Consider the following 21,366-nt stretch of genomic DNA (forward strand, 5'->3'; position numbering starts at 1 on the left):
GAATTGTCTGATAGACAGGATTATGTTGCTCACCATGGAGTACATAGTGACTAATGTAGTTTGTAAAATCTGGGTCCTCTTCCATGTATGTTATTAGAGGATTCATTGCTACTTCTGGTGCTACTTCTGTTTTTACCCATTCTCTTGGCAATTCTTCCACCAATACTTGATTCATCAATGTGATACGTGGTGGTGGTGGTCGTGATTGCGCTCCCAAAACTCATGGTGGCAACGGCATTGTCTGTGCTCTATATTGGTTTTGGATTACAAGGTTTGCACTTGTTGGTCCCATTAGCTAGATTGCCTACCCTGGGGGAGTTGGCAATGCTAGTTGTTGTCTTGGTTGGTATATTGGAGGTTGGGGTGGTGCTTGTAGATAACGACACTGAGATGTTTCATGGTTTCCCCACCTCACACAATTTCCACAATACAATAGAGGATGTCTTTCCCTTAGTCTAGGAAATTCATTTGTTGGGTGATTTCCATTGCATGACCCACACCATACATTCTCTCTCCGTGGAAACATATGTGGGGTCGGGGCCTCTCTAAGTACTGTCGCTTGGCTTGATGGATTTAATCGTTCTAACAACTTCTTGGCCAATTCATCTACATTAAGGTCCTTGGAAGAATGAGCCCCTTCCTTTGAATCCTTTGATGTGGATGATCTCGAATGCTATGATCTGCTATTTGATGGTGTTGGTGATGTCAATCTGTTTGTATCATTTTCCATCATGTTATCACCGAGTTTGATCCCTACCTTGCTACATAGCTCAAATGATTCACGGTTCATTACGAACAAGAGATCACGCAACTTCTTATTTTTTAAGCCCAGTAAGAATCTTGGTAATAATTGAGCATTGCTAAGCTGTTCACAACGGGTATTTAGATGTTTGATCTTGGCAATGTAATCCCGAAGTGATAGGTTTTCTTGTTGTACATACAACTAGTTTTTTGGACTCCATCTCAGTCCACTAGGTGAGAATCCTATGATGAAATCTTTTCAGAGTTGAGTCCAGTTTATTTGTTCTTTCGGTTCTAAGGCTCTATACCATTGTGTTGCCTTACCATCAAGGCTTAGTCCAAAGGCATTTTCCTTATCCAAATCACCTACGTCTCCGAAGGTTTCACAAATTTGTTCGAATTTTTCTACATGTGAGACTGGGTCTCCTTCACCAAGAAACTTGGTGAGCAATTTTGAAATAGCAATAGGATGGTTCCTAGTAGGATTATGATCTCTGCCTCCTTGATGTTGAGGTGGATTTGCTGCCCCACTTCCTAGAGCTTGTACTAAGATTCTCAAGGCATCATCTGTAAGGACCACCTGATTTTTTGGAGGCGATGGTTGTGGTGCATAGTAGCCTCCCATACCTTGATTTATTCCAATTGGTTGCGCTTGTGCGGTTGGTGGGTTTTGAAGATGAGTTTCAAAGATGGGTACTAAATTTCTCATTCCTCCTATAGGATTGATTGGATTTGGTGTGACTTATGTCACTATGGCTCTGGAATCTGTGAAGGTTTCTGTTTGTCTTGGCATAGTCACATTTTGGTTAGGACCAAAGGTGGTTATCGGCCCTATGAAGATTTGATCGGTTGGTTGTTTGCAAGCCAAACATTGACCCTAATCGGGTTCCAGAAGTAATAGTGGTTGGTTGGAATTGGAAAGGTTCGTCTTCCCTAATCATGTTGTTGTGAGATGGAAATGTAGTTCTTGGAAATTGTTATGTCAACATTTTGTTATTGACAGCTGGGTCTCTAGGATACTCAGGATTCCGAAATGGATTGGTCCATTGATAAGTTCCTTGTGGGTCTCTTGAGTTATACCAATCTGAAGGTCCCTCACCGTAGTCATTGAAATGAACTTGTGGTGGCCTTCTAGTGTAGTCCTCTCAAGGATTATTAAATTTGGAGACTCTTGCTAAAGACTCTCTTGTCATCGGCTCCATGGTTGGAGGCCTTGTTTCTATTAGAGGCTCAGCTTCTTGGAAGGTTATTCTTTCGCCATAGGGGTTATCAATGTTGCTTGGATCTTGAAATCCAAATCTACCCATGAAATTGGAGATCCGTTGGTAAAGTCTGGTGGCTGTTGATGATGTAGGGGATTGCCCTTCTATAGCTATAGAGTTAGGAGCAACTATCACCCTTACTTCATTGTTTTGGTCCATGCTTCTGTCAAAGCTAGAGGTATCCCATGAGCTTGACTCCTCTGGTTGTCTTGGTCCTTGAATCAAAGACGAGCTATAGTTCGATCCTTCTGTCCTCCAATGTCCAAAACTTGGTAAATTGAAATGCAAGGACTCGTAGTTAGTGTTGGAAACACTGTCTTGAGGTACTGGATCGGCTCCTGGGATTATTCTTAATCTAAGGTGCATGTACCTGATTCACTAGCCTTGCAAGCTCTAGACTTGATCTTATCGATCAATTTTGAGGTTTGGATTTTTATCTCTTGGTGTCTACTACACTGAGGAAAACTGTTGGGCACTTTTTGGATGATACAGGTCCTGTAGCCATAGCGTGGACACAAAAATTGGAAATTGATTTTTGCCTTGGGAAGTCCTCTTTGGTGTTCCTCTTCCCTTGTGGATGGGTACTGGTACTTAGGATTGCTTAGAACTACCTAAAACGGACTAGTGGGCACACAGAACCATGACGTGGCCACACTTTGAGGCACACTCTGACTGATCCAAAGTTAATGTTTTTGGTTCTTGGCAAGTTTTAGATGATGTTTCAGTGCTGTTGAAAGGTTATTAAACAATTTGGTGCAGGTCACTTTCTATAGCCACGATGTGGCCACACATTTTGACTTGGTAGGATTTTGCACCTTGTCAATTCCAAACTGTTCTCCAAGTTCTTCTAAGTTCATGTGACACATTGGTGCCCTTCGAAATGGAGTTTATGTGTGATAAAGGCACTACATGGGCACAACTTTCAATGACTTAAGATGTGTTATGAATTGGTCATGAGTACTTGGAATGACCTATTTTTTGTTTTCTGTAGCCACGGCGTGGCCACAATCTTGAGTTGTCTAAAATTGATGCTTTATCAATCGCAATGTGTTCTAGTATCTTCTAGAAGTGTTCTGGGCACACGTCCTAGCCTTTTTTGATGTCTTGAGTAGGAGATTTGCACTATGTGGGCACAACTTCTTCCCACTTGGAATGTTTTGTGGATGATGTTCAGAATGTTCCTTAGGCTTGGGTATTCTCCTAGATCTGTTTTCTAGACCTTGAGGTGCCTTCTAGGTTGTTATGTCACTCAATTCTATAGCCAACAACGTGGCCACTCTTTTTGGGTTTGCACAACTTTGTACTTGGGCAGTTCCTTAATGTATGATGTCTTGGAAGATTTTGAGCACAAGTCTCAGCTTCCTTGCATATTCTAAGTGTAATTTTGGAGCTACGTGGGCACCTATAGCCATGGTGTGGCCACAAACTATACTTGGTCAAAATTTAAATTTTTGATGGATTTCAGGTGTTGGCCGGTGTTCAAGTGTTGAACTTGTGTTTTTTAGAGATGTTCTATGCTTGGACAAAATTTGCCAGCATTTTGTTACCCTCTCTGTAGACTCATGGGGGCACAAAATGGTCAATGTTCAAGTTTAGTTTTTTGATGTCCAAGTACGTTCTCCAAGTGCTAAAAGCACTCACTGTACCATTCCAAATGAATTTTCAGTGTGTTACACTGTCGAATTCTAGGACGTGGGCACAATTTTGGGTTGTTATGGTTTGGTGTTTTTTGGTGTTTAGGCACTGGATCTGCAACCTAGGAATGCAATGCAACACATTCCATGCAAAACTAAGTGAAAATCAAGCAAAATCCAAGTTCCAAATGGACGACGTGGGCACAAAAAATATCTATAGCTTGCTGGCCAATAGCATATCATCCACATAAAGTGCCAATAGTATCAAGCTATTATCCTTAGCAGTGTAGATACTGATCAATATCACTTCTTCTAAAACCCTAGGACTGAATGAAAGCATAAAACTTGTGATACCATTCTTAGGTGCTTGCTTAAGGCCATAGAGACTCTTTTTCAGCTTGCAAACCAAATGCTCTTTGCCCTTTTCTTCAAAGCCTTTCTACTTCGACTTGCTTTTGTTTTTGTGGAGTTTTCGCTTTGCTATCTCTGATATTGTTATCAATGTGAACTAGAGACTCTAGGAATGAATGCTGTGAGGATCGCCAAATGTGCTCAGAGTGCATTCAACAAATGAAAACATAGAACACACGTCAACTCAAATGCAACAGGTGCAAGGAGTTGGACAAGAGACTAACAAGAGTCAGATTGCATGTAAGCAGATACACACCTCCTTGGTACCCTTCATGTACCTCATGATGCACTTAGTAGCCTCCCAATGCCTCTTTCCTGGATTAGCCATAAACCGGCTAACAACTCCCACTGCAAATACTATGTCCGGTCTAGTCGCTCTCATAGCATAGATAAGACTCCCAACCACCGATGCATACGGAACCTTGGCCATCATGGCCCTCTCCTCATCTGATTTGGGACTATCTGCTTGACTCAATTTCACATATGGAGGCAATGGAGTACTTATTGCCTTCCCCCCCTCCATATTGAAACACTGCAACACTTTTGTAACATACTCCTTCTGTGAAAGCCAAAGGAGTTTCCTACTCCGATCACACGTGATGCGCATACCAAGAATATGACCTGCAGGTCCCAAATCCTTCATGTCAAAGGCCTCATGTAACTTGGCCTTCAATGCATCCATAAATCCTATTCCATGTAATGTCAGACCCAAGGATGAATGTATCTTGTATGGGAAGACCAATGCCGAAATCACTAGATTTCCTTTCGATGCTTTTCTTATGCCAGATGAGTGGGAGATGGACTACAAGCATATTCTTGATGAAGCATCCTCCCAGCTTCCTCAGTTACAAGTTGAGGACACACAGTCCAAGTCTTCAATTGCAGGCATCCTTCATATGACCATGGCAAAAGAGTCATGCGTCTCTCTTTCCTTGCCTCATCCCGTGTGTCCATTGCTGGTGTTCTTGCTACAGATATTAATGCCACTTCTGAAGCTTCGTTGACCCCAGAGAAGGCTGAAGCAATTAATGACTGGATGACCTCCTCAGTAGCATCCTGATTCCCTATAGATGCAAGTTTGCCTTATTGACATTCTATTATAGTGAATCATCAGCCTCACATGCAACCACCAGCCAAATGCTCCAGATGCTCTAATCGTGGCTATTTCCAATCAGTTCCTACCGACCTTTATAGATGACCACACACAAGCTTCAAATGAGTTCTCAGCTCTTAAGCTATGTGAACTCTTCCAACTTGATGCCTACAATGCACATGTTCAACAGTTGGTCTATCGCGCTAGCATCTTTGTAGACACGTCTACCAAACGTCACTACTTGTACAGCTTACCGCATCGGTTGGGCAATGCCATTATGGCTCTTATCGAGGTGCAAACCAAGTTGATCAACCTCGACAACAAGCCAACCAAGGTACATAAGACCATAGCTGACTTTACTTTTCCTAACCTCTTCTAGATGGTACAAGTGTATATACGCTACCAGTGTACCAAATACTCACTACGCAAGAAGCTTAAATCATCATGGGTAGTAGTTTCCATAATACTACCAGGACCCTTTCTAGTGGGCAGGAGTAATCCATTATTGTGGGCCGCCCAGTATGGAGCACCTTCACGAGGTAACATATTCGAAATATCATTGGTGCTACCTTTCTTCCATTCCATAGTAAAATTGTACATAGTAAAGAACTCTTGCCATCGACGAGTAAGGCGTCCTCTACCAATCTGCTTATCGATGCGTCGGGTACAGAAGGTCTTGAAATTTTGATTGTCAGTGCACATAATGAACTCCCGATTGAGGATGAATAGTTCAAGTTTCTGGATTGCGCACTTAACTGCAATGATCTCCTTTTCAATGGAATGATAATTAAGCTCAACGCCTTGGAACATACTAGAATGAAAAGCACATATGATTTCTTGTGATGGAGTTTTTTCCAAAAGCACAGCACCCCAGAACTAGTCGGAAGCATCAATTTCAATTATTAGAGTGCCTGTGGCAGAAGGAATAGTAAGGCTAGGCAGCCTTTGGATTTTCTTTTTGATTCTTGGAACAACTTTAGTTTGTACATCTCCCCATGTGGGACCATCCTTGTGAAGACAAAGCTGGAGATGGAAGTGATCCTTGGCCAATTGTTCATAAAATGGCGAGATATGGTTGAGATAGCCAAGGAAGCGTTGAAGCTAGGTGCCATCCCTAATTTTTCAGGGAATGCTAGTAGTGCCTTGAGTACATGGTCCTGCTACATTTGGAGTGCGCCTTTGTAAATCTGTACACCAAGAAACTCAATTGTTTGCTGACTAATCATTATCTTTTTTGCTGAGAGGGCAAGACCCTTAGATTTCAGCAATTCATAAATAATTTGTAAGTGTTGGAGATGAGCAGTCACATCTTTGTTGTACACTAAGATGTCATCTATATATACAAGACAGAAAGAATGATATGGACTAAAGAAAGAATCCATAAATTTCTGAAACTCGATAGGTGCAATCTTTAATCCAAAAGGAAGGACATTTCACTAATAAAATCCTTGTGGAACAACAAACCCTGTTTTATGCCGATCAGTAGGGAGAAGACCAACTTGCCAGAATCCGGCTTTAAGATCGAATTTGGAGAAGATCGTCGCACATATGATCTTCTGCATAAGCGTACCATGTAAATTTCCTCATGCAAATCTCCATGCAAGAAAGCTGTCTTGACGTCCATTTGTATAAGCTCCATATTCTCTGTTGCCACAAGTCCAAGTACACATCTATGTGTGGTCATCTTTACAATTGGAGAGAATATCTCATCAAAATCCACACCCTTCTCTTGCTTGAACCCTTTAGCAACCAAACAGGCCTTGTACTTAGGCACATTATCACCTGTGACCTTCATCTTGTAGACCCATTTACATGGCAATGCTTTCTTTCCATGTGGCAAAGAAACCAAGTCCCAAGTCTTATTCTTTATGAGTGAACTCATCTCTGATTGCATAGCATACTCCCACTTGCATTGATCCTCACGCATCATAGCCTCTCTGTAGCAAGAAGGCTCCCCGCAATCAGTAAGCATCACATAGTCTACCCCTGGAACAAATCTCTCAGGCGGTCTAAACACTTTGGATGTTCTTCTCAAGGGCATTTCAGCTTGCTGTCCAGCCTACATATCAGCCATATTTGGCTCATCATTGCCACCAATAGATGATCCATCATCTGCCCTTGATTGTGTACTTGTGGGAGTACCTGGTGGCACCATTTTCTACACATTTGGTGCATGGACAACTTGCTATCTATCAACATATGCGGGTGGATTCACATCCTGGAAAGTGATTCTCCTCATTTCCACATCCCTCATGGGTGTCTTATGCATCTTCTTCTCATCGAAGACCACATCATGGCTTCGTATGATTTTCTTTGCTTTTGGATCCCAGAGACGATAGCCCATCTCTGCACTTTCACCATAACCCAGAAAGATGCATTTCCTCCTTTTGGCACATGTGCATATGCCTCACACCCAAATATACGCAAATGAGAGTAAGAGGGCTTCTTGCCACTCCATGCCTCTTCAAGAATACCACCATCCAAACTCCTGCTAGGTGATCTATTGATCACATGCATTGCAATCTTCATTGCCTCAGCCAAAAACCACTAGAAAGATTTGCATTGGAAAGCATACATTGCAACCTTTCCTGAATGGTGCGGTTCATCTATTCTGCAACTAGATTCTGCTTTGAAGTACGAGGGGACGTGAGCTCCCTCTTAATCCCACATGTATCATAGAACTGTTGAAAGTCATGAGAGATATACTCTCCACCATTATCAATCCGTAGGCATTTAAGCGTTCTACCTGACTGATTTTCAGCCAAAGCCAACCATTTTTGAAATACCTAGAACACATCGCTCTTCCGAGCTATAGCATAAGCCCAAACTTTCCTAAATGCATCATCAATGAATGTCATGTAGTATTCAGCCCTGCCTAATGATTGTGTAGGCATGGGATCACATAGGTCTGAATGCACCAAATCAAGCCTTTCAAGCTCTTTCTTTCCCCTTATTTTATGGGCTGATTTAGTTTTCTTCCCATTGGGATAGTGCTCACAAAATTCAAAATAAGAAAAACTCAAATGCGATACATAACCCAAATGGCATAAGAGTTTCATTCCATTCTGGCTCATGTGCCCCAACTAGCAATGCCACAAAGAAGTACTTGGTTGCTCGGTTATTGCAACAACATGATCAGACACTTGTGATACATGTAAGGGATACAAACTCCCACACTTGGCCCCCCTAACCAAAACCATAGAGCCCTTTTGAATTTTCCAACTTTGAAAGCCAAAAGTGGTCTGAAAACTGGCATCATCTAGCTGACCCATTGAAATAAGACTCTTGGTCAATTTAGGCACATGTCTCACATTTTTCAAAACAAATGCAGACCCATTTGCAAAAGAAAACTTTATGTCACTTGCTCCCACTATGTCACATGCATAGTTATTTTCAAGATGCACACAATCTGTCTTTCCATTGTCATAAGTGGAGAACCATTCCCTATGGGGAGTAACATGGAATGAAGCACCAGAATCCAAAATCCAATCTTGGGAATATGCATCATCTGAAGTGGTGAGCAAGTCTGCGGGTAGACTAGACATGAAGAGAATGCCATTGTCACTATCATCAGTGACTACATTAATCTCCTCGATCTTCATTTTTCCTTTGTCCTTTCTTGGACTCTCTTTCTTCTTATTTGCACCCCAATTTGCATTCTTTTTCTTATCCTTTTGCTCTCTTTTCAGCTTGTAGCAATCCTTTTTCATATGGCCCTTCTTGCCACAGTGGTAACACTCAATGTTTCCTGCCCTGGATTTGCTACGAGACTTTTCTCTTTCTTGGGACTTCCCCTTGAACTGTGATATGCCCCTTTGCACATTTAAGGCTGCATCCTGCTTGTTGCCATCCATAGACTTCCGTCTAATCTCCTCAGCCAACAAGCTACCCATAACATCATCAAACTTCAGTATTCTACCAGGTGCAGAGTTACTGACAGCTGTACGGAAGGTATCCCATGAGGATGGCAATGAACATAAGAGAAATATTGCCTTAGTCTCCGCATCAAAATTCATCTTTTGAGCCTGAAGCTCTAGTTGAAAATAATATTGAATTCATTCAAGTGAGAAGAAATGGAGACCCCTTCCTTCATCCGCAGCTCAAACAACATCTTCATGAGGTAAACTTTATTAGAGGCAATTTCTTTCTCATAAGTGGCACACAATTTTTTCCATAAATCTTTCGTAGTCTGCTCATTTACTACTGTGAAATAAATTGACTCTGCAAGCTGAAGTCTAATAGTAGACTTTGCTAATGCATCCAACTCATTCCAATCATCCTCAGACATATCTGCAGGCTTAGCTTCAATCCCTGCCAAGGGTTTAATCTGCTTCTTTTGAATAAGCACATCCCTTATTTGTTCTTTCCATAAAGAAAAGTTTGTCCCATCAAACTTTTTAATGCTGAAAAACTCCTTTTCAGACATGGAAGAGGATGTGATGATGCAAATGAAACAAAATCCCAAATGCTAGTACCTGCAAAAGAGAAATCACACCAAATAGCAAGTGCACCCAATATGTTTGCTTTAATGAAGGATAGTGTTACCAAAACTCAAGGCTCACAGCATCAAAATGCATCTGACTCATGTGCATATACTATGCATCCATATGAGCAAATATGGCCCAAAAGAAAATGTCAACCCACAATGACAAAATAATGGCAAATATAATGCCAATAAGAGCCAGAGGCCTCAAGCATAAACACTGTCCATGGACATAAGCATTAATAATGTCTCATCCAAAAGATCATAGCACAACCTGTGCATCCATTGCAATATGTCAAAGCTGTCCCTCAGCATAGAATAGCATCTGTTTGCTAAGCATCTATCAATAAAGCATCCCACAAGGCAATATGAGCCTATCAACGCATCCAACAAGGATCGCAATGCATCCAAATGGCCTGTAAAGCATCCACTACAACCCAATGCAAACCACAAATGAGCGCACATAGCTCAGACTGCAACCAGAGTGATCTGCATAAGGTATATCTAAGAAATCATGGCCTTACAACAATGACCGTTGGTGAAAGTAGAACCTGGGATGTCTCAAAACATGGGCGTCACTGTATAATCGAACTCAGCAAGACAATCTGCAAATATCTCTCTTCTGCCACAACTCCAAAATCTCATCCAAGGATGGAGTAAGAGCCAATCAACCCTTGCATTTACTTGCAAAAATGAACCTTAGGAAACTTAACCTTAGCCAAAATGCCACATGGCAATCAATGAGAAGATCTTGGAAACTTTGAGAAATTTCCTTCAAAGAGATGACAGAAAAACACAGAGAATCACAACTCCCTAGATTCTTCACGGAATGGCAAGCAGCTTTATAGACATATGTTTTAGGCCAACGGGACAAGCAAATGGAGGCCTGGATGTTGAGATCCCACTCACACAGAAAATGGCAAAATGAAGATGTCGGAGTAGATAGAGATTCACGACAGCTTCAAAAGTTCATGGAATTGGAAGCAGCTTCTCAAGTAGAAGCTTTGGACCACTTTGGATCCAATGGGATTGTCAGAACTACAAATGGTGGCTTGGATATGGAGATCCAACACACAAAATTCTTGCAGGAAATGAATTTCGTCACTTTTTGTAGAAGCTGTAACTTTTCACTAAAAACTCGGATAACAGAGATGTTAAAAGTGAAAATGTAGCTCTCAATATGATCTACAACTTCCTTGAAGAGTTTAGGTCAAAATTCTATCTATAACTCCGGATATTTGTGCCTTTATATATGTGTTTCTGAGAAGATTTGCTTATATCCCCTGCCTTCAACTTTGCAACCCAGTAAAACAAATGCCCAAGAGGATTTTGCTCCTTTCTCTCCAACTGCTATAGCAGCTCCAAAATCTGCAGCTCCTCCTACTGAACAAGGATCTTTGGGATGCACCACTCTCTCTCCAGGCTAGAGGCTACCCTGAGCTACTCACGCTACTATAGGCTCTACTGCCAAGCTCTGATACCAGTTGTGAGGACACAACAGAAGCTGAGAGGGTGAGAGGAAGCTTGAAAGACATAAGTTTTGGTGGGTGCAGAACACCCTAATCTTCTATTTCATCCATATATATATATGTGTGTGTGTTTGAGTATTATACATAACCGGGGTTAAAGTACAGTGGCCTTTAATCCCCACGTGTTGAAAGCTGAGTTGCAAGTTTTTTCTTGGTTGTCTTTTGGAAGAGATAGTCAAAGTTTGACTTTTAGTTGACCAAACTTAGTCTAACTGTCAGTTACCCCTCAGTTTCAGATTGCTAAACTTTCACTTGAGGTGTTAGCTTGCTTTGTGGAGATGCCAAACTCATCTAGATCCTCCAATGAAGACTATGTGAAGACAACAAAGACAAAGAGGAGAGCCAAATATCAAGTAAAGAAGACCCCAACTTTGGGATTACCAACTGAAGAAGCCAAATCCTATTGGTTATCACTATGCCAAGAGTCTTGGATTCTTTGAATTTCTTTCTATGAACATGCATTTGTATGGGAATGTAAGCTTCTTTTGCCCAAAGGAAGATTAATTCATTAGCCATGAATAATGTTAATCTTGGATGTTAGTATTCTCCAAGGCTAGTTAGGAGTTTTCTCTTTCTTTTTAATAGAGTCTAGACACTGCCTTCTCTTTGAAGGTAAGACCTACTCTTACTTCTTTTATCTTTTTATTTTGGTTTATTGAAACACTGGGTGACTTGCCTTGAGATACATTATAATCTATTTTTGGGGTGTTGTGGTCTTTTGATGTGGAGTTGACTCGAAGAGGAATACAATCATTGAATATATACCTTGTAAAGGGCTAGACAGTGCCAAATATCTTGGTAAGGCCTCCCTATGGCCCACTCTAAGCCAGACAAGTTTGATGGGGAGAAATTTCACACTTGGCAAACAAAGATGAAATTTGTGCTAATGAAGAAAGGCATATGGAATGTGACAAATGGAAAGGAGAAAAAGCCAGCAACAAGAGATGGTGAGATTGCATGGACTGCAAAGGATGAGAAGGCACTAGAAATAATTGCGTTAGGTCTGAGTGACTATTATATCCATCACATAGATGGGTGTGACACTACCTTTGATGCTTGGGAACATTTAAAGAATGTGTTTGGAGCCCAAGCAAAAAGCTCTAAATATAGTCTCTTGATAAATCTTCCACTGCAGAGAGGGGATGCCTTGTCCTCACACTTGAACTCAATAAAGAGTTTGCTAACACAGTTAGCTAGCATCAAGGTTAACTTGGATGATGATATTGTGATTGTTGTGTTTATTCAAGAGTCTTCCTGATGAAGACTACTCCAATATAATCACCACACTTAGAAACTTGCCTAATAATACCCTTGTTGAAGTTGAAGTTGCATTGCTTGAAGAGGAAAGAAAGATCAAAGCAAGGAAGGGAGGATTCAACCATGTCCAAGATGAGGAGGCACTCTTTACAAAGAACAAATTCAAGGTAATTACAAGATGTCACGTGCCACTTCAATTAAATGTCATTTATGTGGGAAACCTGGTCATATGGAGAAGGATTGCTACACAAAGAAGAAGATCTCTACCAACTTGGTTGGAGAAAATGAAGATCGAGATGCTAATGAAGACAAGTCCTCTACATGAGGCAAACTTTGTATCTGATGATAAGGGCCATGTGTTCTGAAGCTAAAATGTGTGATAGTGTCAATAAGGTGCTCTCCCATGGATAGTTCATCCTAAAATGATATGTTTTTCCTTAAGTTAGTTGAGTGCGCTTGATGTCCATGTACTTGGTAGTTCTAGAGACACCACCCATTGTAAACTAAGAATCCTAGGAGTGAGTCATAGTTTGGGGCCATGTGTGTTCCCACATGATGGTGGGCAAGCCATGGAGCATCCCATGTACTACTGCCGAGTGATGAGGTCATCAATTTGTGAGGGAGTGTTAGAACAAATTGATATTATGGACATAGCCTATGGTCTAGACATTATTGATTGTAGGATAGTGTGTGAAGTTGTGTGAGCATCTGAGGTAGGTGTGTCAGATGACTAGGCAATTAGTTGTATCAATGTGGTGTGATTGAGATAAGTTAGGAAGCTTGGTGGTTAGGTTGATGGAGGACTTGGTGGTCATACTAATGGAGTTCATTGTGGATGTGGAGCCACCTACTTAGGGGCCAACATCTATATGTACATCTATTCTACATGAATACAAGTGATACCATTGCTTCATTGTGAAATCTCTACACTATGTTTCTAAATGAGTGGTCATTTAGATTCAATGGCAAGAGTGCCAGATGGGCCCTCAGAATCCCCTGAACCATCTATGAAAGGATCATAAAAATTGCCAGTAGTTCCAATAAATATGTTGGGACAATACTTTGAAAGCGATGAAACTAATGCTGTTATTTTGAGCTCTTACCAAAACCAAGTAGTTACGGCTATCTTGGATGGTGGAGCAGGTGTTAGCATTATGAATAAACAATGCTAGGAAAAGTGGGAAAAATCGCCCATGGAAAAAACATCATTAATAGTTAAGCTTGCTGATGGAGCAACAACTAGACCAATAGGTGTGGTCAAGGATCTAAAAATCAGAAACTTTGGTTTATCCTACAAGGTGTGGTTTATTGTCATGGATTTCAGCAACCAGCTTGACTTGTATGACATAATCCTGGGAAGGCCATACATGAGAACTTTTGGACTAATTCATGATTGGGGAACCAATATGATTTATCTAAGAAAAGAAGGACAAGTTCTCAAAGTGAACCTAGATACCTGGAAGACTCACCCAATGAGTGGCAACCTCTTTGCAGCCAAATCGGACACCACGATGAGGACCGCCCTAGTGAATATCTTCAAAGCAGAAAACAAAAAAGTATAAGAAATCAATCAAGATGAGAATTGGTATGCATCACTTCCTGAACCAGAATACTCACATAACTCGATGCACTTGCTTGCTACCATGGACATGCCAGAAAAGCGAGGCACTCAATTTGCACGTAACGAAGAAGAACCCCCAAAAGGAACAATTGTTCCTTGAAGGATGTTCAATCTAATAAAAGCCCCACGAAAAAGCCAAGTAGTTCATGTATAGTCTAACCTTCATTGGTTGAGACATGTTCGCGACACTATAGTAGACCATGCTTTTACACCTAATTGGGGAAGCAAAATGGAATAATTTATAATTCCTGTCCGTTTAATACTTGCTGAAGAGATGCCACCTATGCTTAAGCTAGAAGATCCAGGATCTTCTAGCATTGAGACTTATTCATTGAGAAGATCCAAAAAGAAGATAGGCAATCAATCATGGAAACAATCGGGAAAAAATCCCAAGAAACTGGAAAGACAAGTAGAACTTCCAACAGAAGAAGAAAATAGAACAGAGGACTCATCCTCAAGTTCTGACTCAAAAACTTCATCCGAAGAAGAAGAGGAGGACAAGGATGAATAGGAATGTACCTCCATATTTTAAATCCTACATTATCCAAGATAGACACGTCTTTTGTGAAAAAACAAAATGAATAGAGGATATTTATGAGGATGACAGAGTGTACGAAGGACCTGCCAATGTAGACGAAGTAATTCTCGCACCAAAGGGAGAAGTTCCAAAACCAGTATTCATATTTGTGGATCTTACTCTTGATGAAGAGTAGTAGCTTGTTGTACTCCTCAAAGAATATCAAGATTGTTTTGGATGGTCATATGAAGACATGAAGGGTGTGCCTCCATCAGTGTTGCAGCACACAATACCCATAAGAGATGATGCAAAACCAGTACAACAAAAGTCGTATGACATGAATCCAAAATATGAGATGGTGGTCGAGGAAATTGACAAATTACTTGATGCAGAATTCATTTATGAAATAGAGCACACGGAATGGGTATCTCCCATTGTGATCGTCACAAAGAAGAATGGAAAAATCAAAGTGGACACAGATCTTAAAAAGGTCAATGCTACCACAATAAGAGATCACTTCCCATTGCCATTCACAGAACATGTGCTAGAGAGAGTGGTAAGACATGAAGCTTATAGCTTCTTGGACGGATTCTCTTGATACAACCAAGTGTCCATTGATCCTAAGGATCAATGCAAAACGTCATTTGCCACAGCATGGGATGTATTTGCATATAGGAAAATGCCATTTGGCTTAACGAATGCCCAAGCAACATTTTAGAGACTCATGAGTACAACCTTTAGGGAGTACTTGTGTATCTGGTTAGAGATATTTCTCGACGATCTATGTGTATACTCCAGATGGCTTGAAGACCTAAAGTATTTATGAATGGTCTTTGAAAGATGTCGATTATATAAAATTTCACTTAACTCACTCAAATGTCAATTCTGGGTTAGACATGGAATTATTCTTGGACATGTTGTGTCCAAAAACAGAATCTCTACTGATTACAACAAGATCAAGTTGATTCTTGAGCTACCCCCACCAACGAATTTCATAGGAGTTCAAAGATTCACAGGACATACAGGATACTATCAGAGATTCATTTATCTCTATGCAGAGATAGCATGTCCGTTATACAAGTTGCTCATAAAAATCAACACCTTATTATCCACAAGCCAATGGTCAAGCGGAAAGTACCAACAAAACCTTATGCAAAATCTTAATGAAAACTGTGAAAGTTAGTAGTAACGACTGGGAACACAAGCTAATAGCCGCATTATGGGCTTATCGCACTGCATTCAAGACTGCTACAAATCATACACCCTTCAGCTTAGCCTTTGGAATGGAGGCTATGATGCCTATGGAGTACTTGGTACCAAGCTGAAGAGTGGCTGCACCTTGGAAACGAAGTATCGAGTCATTGAAGAAGAAAATAGACACCTCTGTGATTTTGTTTACTACATGAAACCTTGGTCCAATCACGTTGCGATAGATCCCTGGCATGAGACGTTCAAAAAGATACGTGCCACAATATGGGACACTGTGACCAAAAATCGACACCACCACTGCGAGCAGAAAAAATTCATCATTGCTACCATTAGACATCTGATCGAGCCAACAATAGCAACCTTCCACAACTACTATGGTGACTTGATCAAACAACTCAAGAAATTACTTCGAGTTATTGTTATTGCTGATGAAACTGACATTTATATGTGTTTATGGAAAGTCTATGTGTATCCACCAGCGTGTTACCCAGTGGAAGAATTCATGAAGGGAAAACAAACCTCTCTTGGGATGGAAGGATCCTATTTTTCAAGCAATTGCAGCTCAATGGACTACAAAGTCCAAAAGGACCAAGCAATAGTATGGAGACACCTTCGTATCCTTGGCCGACACATACAGGAGCAGCTAAGCCTTGAGGTTGTCTTAACTCGAGAAGACCAGCGAGTCCTACAACCAGGGGATGCTTTAAAATTCCCTAAGTTGCCAATCTAAGCTATGCCCAAAATTCTCGACTAGTCAGTCCATACGCTCATATACGGTTTCACATCATTACATTACCTGAAACCTTACGTTCATCAGTTCAGTGAGCAGACTTTAGAGTTCAGAGCCATTGCAGATTGTTCCGTGGGCAGACAGCATTTGATTTCACACACAGATGCCACCATTGTAAAGCCTATTCGGCTATTTCATGGCATCATGCACCTCTTGGCTATTCCCGGCATCATTGCCACAAGCCTTGTAATACAAATTAGATTTTATATACTACAGTTCTATCTTCACCGACGGTACAAAGATTTCACTTGGCATAGTCAGTGTATTTGCAGTTATTCATATAGAGATCTTCACGACACTTTTGAGTACATTTCTTGCACCATGTCGACTAGCAACCTCAATCTAGAGGCATTTGCTAAGTTAGACAACTCCAATTATGGTACATGGAAATACCGAATGGAGACCATTCTTGTGCTTCAGGACAAATGGGAGTATGTCGATGGGTCTACACCTAGACCATTGGACAATCCAGCTACCAGTAGCTCCACTCCTTCTGTTGTCACAACACCAACAACAGGATCTACAATGGCATCTACAGCTACACAAACAGTTTCCACACCAATAGCAGATCCTACCATTGCCCGAGCTCAAGCAGAATGGGATAAGAAAGACAAGTATGCCTATCACTTGATCAAGCAGAATGTGCTGTAAGAAAACAATACAACGTCTATGCTCAACAGATAACAGGATCTCATATGCAAGAGAGAAAACAAATAGTATGGAGAATCAAAAATTTGATTATTGTAGAACTGATACAATAGATGGCGCTGCCTCCCAACCGTGCGCTCCTGTGAAAGAAGCTTCGATGGCAAGCTGGAAACAGTAGAGGATGGAGGCTAGATGCTAAGGAATCAGGGTTGTTGTAGCCAGTGAGATGAAATGGGCTTCACAGGCTTGCTCTTATATAGCCACCAGTCGTAGTCGGTTGGGCTCAATTGAGTGACCGACCCAATCCACCCAAAATGGTCGGTCTCGAAATAGGCCACCGACCACATGATAGAACTGGTGTGCAATATAGAGTAACTAACCTACGGTCCCCCATTCGGCCCACAGCCATCCGGGATCATCTGGGATCCAAACGGGCCTCGTAACCTGAGAGTGTGGGCTGCCCTGAGAAATGCTCTGTCTACCCTCAATGCGGTCAGTCATGGGATGCTTTCCCGTACTTGCATGTAGCCTAGTTGGTAGTGTGCCAACTCCGCCCAACCATCAAGCCACACATGGCCCCCATTTGGTGTCCAAACCAGGACCTACCAGATAACCGAGCTACTCAAATGCCTTCTCCTCATATGGGGGGCTTACAAGTAGAGTTAGTTGGTTCCCATGTAGTTACATGAGAGTGGAGCATTGATATCTAACATGTGCAAGATGTCATGCTAGGACAGCTCAACACAGTCAAGACATCAAAAGAAGCATGGGATATGTTCGCAGCTCTCTACGAGTCTAAGAACACATCCAGGATTCTCACCCTGAGAGACTAGATCAACCAGAGTTTCTTCAACAGTAGTGAAACTGGTCATGCTTATGTACTCCACATAAAAGACTACAACAATCAACTTGCAGCAGCAGGAGAGACTATGAACCCCATAGAAATGGTTCAAGTGATCTTGAATTGACTAGGAGAGGGATATGAGAATCTAGTCCAGAGTATTGCCATCCAACGAGAAATTTTGACACTGGAAGAACTTCAATCAGTCCTACTTGGTGAAGAACTCAGGTTTCAGGCCATTCAAGCACGTAAAGGATCAACATCAGCAGTAGCATCATCCTCAACAACATCAAAATCAGCAAAGAGGAAATCATTCCAACTGAGGAAGATTCCAAGGATGAGGGAATGCATCCACCAATGTGTCAAACATCCAGTGCAACTACTATCACAAGTTTGGACACTATGAAAGAGATTGCTGCAAGAAGCAGTACGACCAAGGTGGTCAATCCAACAGTAATCGAGAGGGAATTCCTAAGATAGAGGAAATCATCGTGTGGATATTCTAGTCACAGTCATTTTGCAAATGAACATGGAAATATGTTTCTTGCAAGCGAGAAATTGCATCAGACTGATACAGTGTACCTAGACACCGATTTCAATCCTAAAGAGGATTTTAGCTATCAAGTCGACCAAGTGGAACAGGATCCTTGGTACATCGACAGCGGTGCATCATCTCACATGACAAATCATCAGGAATGGTTCACAGAGATGAAACCATTAGAAGGACATAAAAATGTCATCTACACACCAAACAATACACCGAATCCAGTTCAAGGGATAGGTGTTATCCCTATGAACAATTTCACTGGTACAAAAGGATTAGTGAAAGATGTGCTCTATGTTCCGAAGCTCAGTAGGAACCTTTTGTCAGTAGGTCAAATGACGGAACACAATTACAAAGTCATCTTTGATGGTGATGAATGCACTATCAGAGACAAATCCAAAAGATGTCAGGTAGTAACAAAAGGTGTCAAGGAAGGACGCTTATACAAAATGCTAGCTATAGTACCAGATAAGCATGGCATGTCAGCTCGGCCACAACAGATGCCACTATCTGTAAAATGGCACAAGAGATATGGTCATGTCAACTTCAAGTACTTGTTAGACTTAGGAATGAGAATATGGCAATTGGGATTCCAAAGCTATAGTTTCTTGGAAAAGTTTGCGAAGCATGCTACTTTGGCAAACAAAAGCGAACCAACTTTGTCAAAAGTACCTCTCGTGCACGAGGTATTCTTGATTTGATTCATATAGATGTATGGGGTTATGCCGAGACCTATAGCATCAATGGTTCACTTTACTACTTGACTTTCATCGATGACTATAGCAGATATTGTTGGGTCTACTTTCTGAAAGAGAAATCTGAAGTGTTTTCTAGATTTCAAGAATTCAAAGCCATGGTAGAAAACCAGACAAGCAGAAAGATCAACGTCATGAGATCAGATAGAGGAGGTGAATACATGTCTTTAGCATTCATGAACTTTTGCAAAAGTCACGGCATATGAAGACAATTCACATGTGCAGATACTCCTCAGCAGAATGCAAGAGCTGAAAGGAAGAATGGGACTTTAGCAAACAGTGCTAGAGCAATGCTTAGTGAAAAGCATCTTCCAAATCAGTATTGGGCAGAAGCAATAGCTATAGCAAACTGCTTGCTTAATCGGCTTCCTACTGAACCGATACAGGGTATGACTCCTTATGAAGCATTCACTGGACAAAAGCCACACATTGGGCATCTCCGTATATTTGGTTGCATAGCATATGCTCACATACATGATGATCATTGCAGGAAATTGGATGCGAAGTCATGCAAATGCATCATGGTTGGCTACAGTGAAGAAAGCAAAGCATACAAATTGTATGATTCCATCAACCACAAAGTCATTATCTCTAGAGATGTAATCTTTGATGAGGAATCAGAATGGAAAACCTCACCTCCACAGGAGATAGAAGCATCGACTTCACAGCCATCTACAGAATAGGTTGATGAAGAAGAACAAGAATTGCTAGCAGCACCCCAAGTAGAGCCACATCAGCTCAGACGGTCTACTAGGGAAAGCAGACCTCCAGCCAAATTAACATATGCTCAAAAAGGCAAAGCAATTCAGGTAGAAACCACCAACTATGCTCTTATGACTACCATCATGGCTACAGAAGAGCCAGTGTACTTCAAAGATGCAGTAAACAAGCCAGAATGGCAAACTGCTATGAACGAAGAAATGGATGCTTTGTATAAGAATAATACTTGGGAATTATGTGACCTTCCACCAGGAAAGAAGGCCATAGCAAACAAATGGGTATACAAAGTGAAGTACAATCTAGATGGAAGTATTCAGAGATAGAAAGCTAGACTAGTTGCAAAAGGATTTGCACAACAATATGGTCAAGACTATGATGAGACTTATGCTCCAGTGGCAAAGATGGATTCCATATGGTTCTTGATATCACTAGGTAGCAAATGGAATGTATACCAGCTTGATGTCAAGAATGCATTTCTCAATGGTTATCTAGACGAGGAAGTATACATGCAACAACCCGTAGGTTATGTTGAACCAGGAAAGGAGAATAAGGTTTGCCATCTCAAGAAAAGTCTCTATGGCTTAAAACAAGCACCCAGAATTGGTACAGTAGAATCGACAAGCATTTTGCTGATCTGGGATACATGAAATCCAATGCAGATCATACTCTCTACTTTAAAGTTCAAGGAGAAGACATTACTATTGCACTTTTGTACGTAGATGATTTGATTGTGACAAGAAGCAAGGATAGCTTCATCAAAAAATTGAAACAAGACTTATTTGTAGAGTTCGACATGAAAGATCTTGGACTTCTGTACTATTGTCTTGGAATTGAGTTCTAGAGAGATTCAGATGGCACATTCATGAGTCAGCTCAAGTATGTTGATAGTATCTTGAAGAAGTTTCATATGGCAGATTGCAAGATTGCAGCCACTCCCATGGAACAAAGTTTGAAACTTACTGAAGATTCAAAAAAGCCTACAGTCAATGATCGATACTACAGGCAGCTCATCGGATCTCTTATATATCTGACAATCACACGGCCAGATATTTGTTATGCAGTAAGCTCACTAGCACAGTTTATGGCAAATCCAAAACAATCTCACTGGAATGTAGCCAAAAGAGTCTTGAGATACATAAGAGGTACAAGATAGTTTGGGATAGAATACAGAGGAAGTCATCCATGGTTGCATGGATACTGTGACAGTGACTATGCCAGAGATCATGAGACCAGGAGATCGACACAGGGATATGCATTTTTCCTTGATCAGGGTGCTATATCATGGATGTCAAACAAACAACCAACAGTTTC

This window comes from Dipteris shenzhenensis, chromosome 28, assembly GCF_047967505.1.
Source record: "Dipteris shenzhenensis isolate YYH24624 ecotype China chromosome 28, Dip_SZ_1.0, whole genome shotgun sequence".
In the NCBI taxonomy this organism is placed as follows: Eukaryota; Viridiplantae; Streptophyta; class Polypodiopsida; order Gleicheniales; family Dipteridaceae; genus Dipteris; species Dipteris shenzhenensis.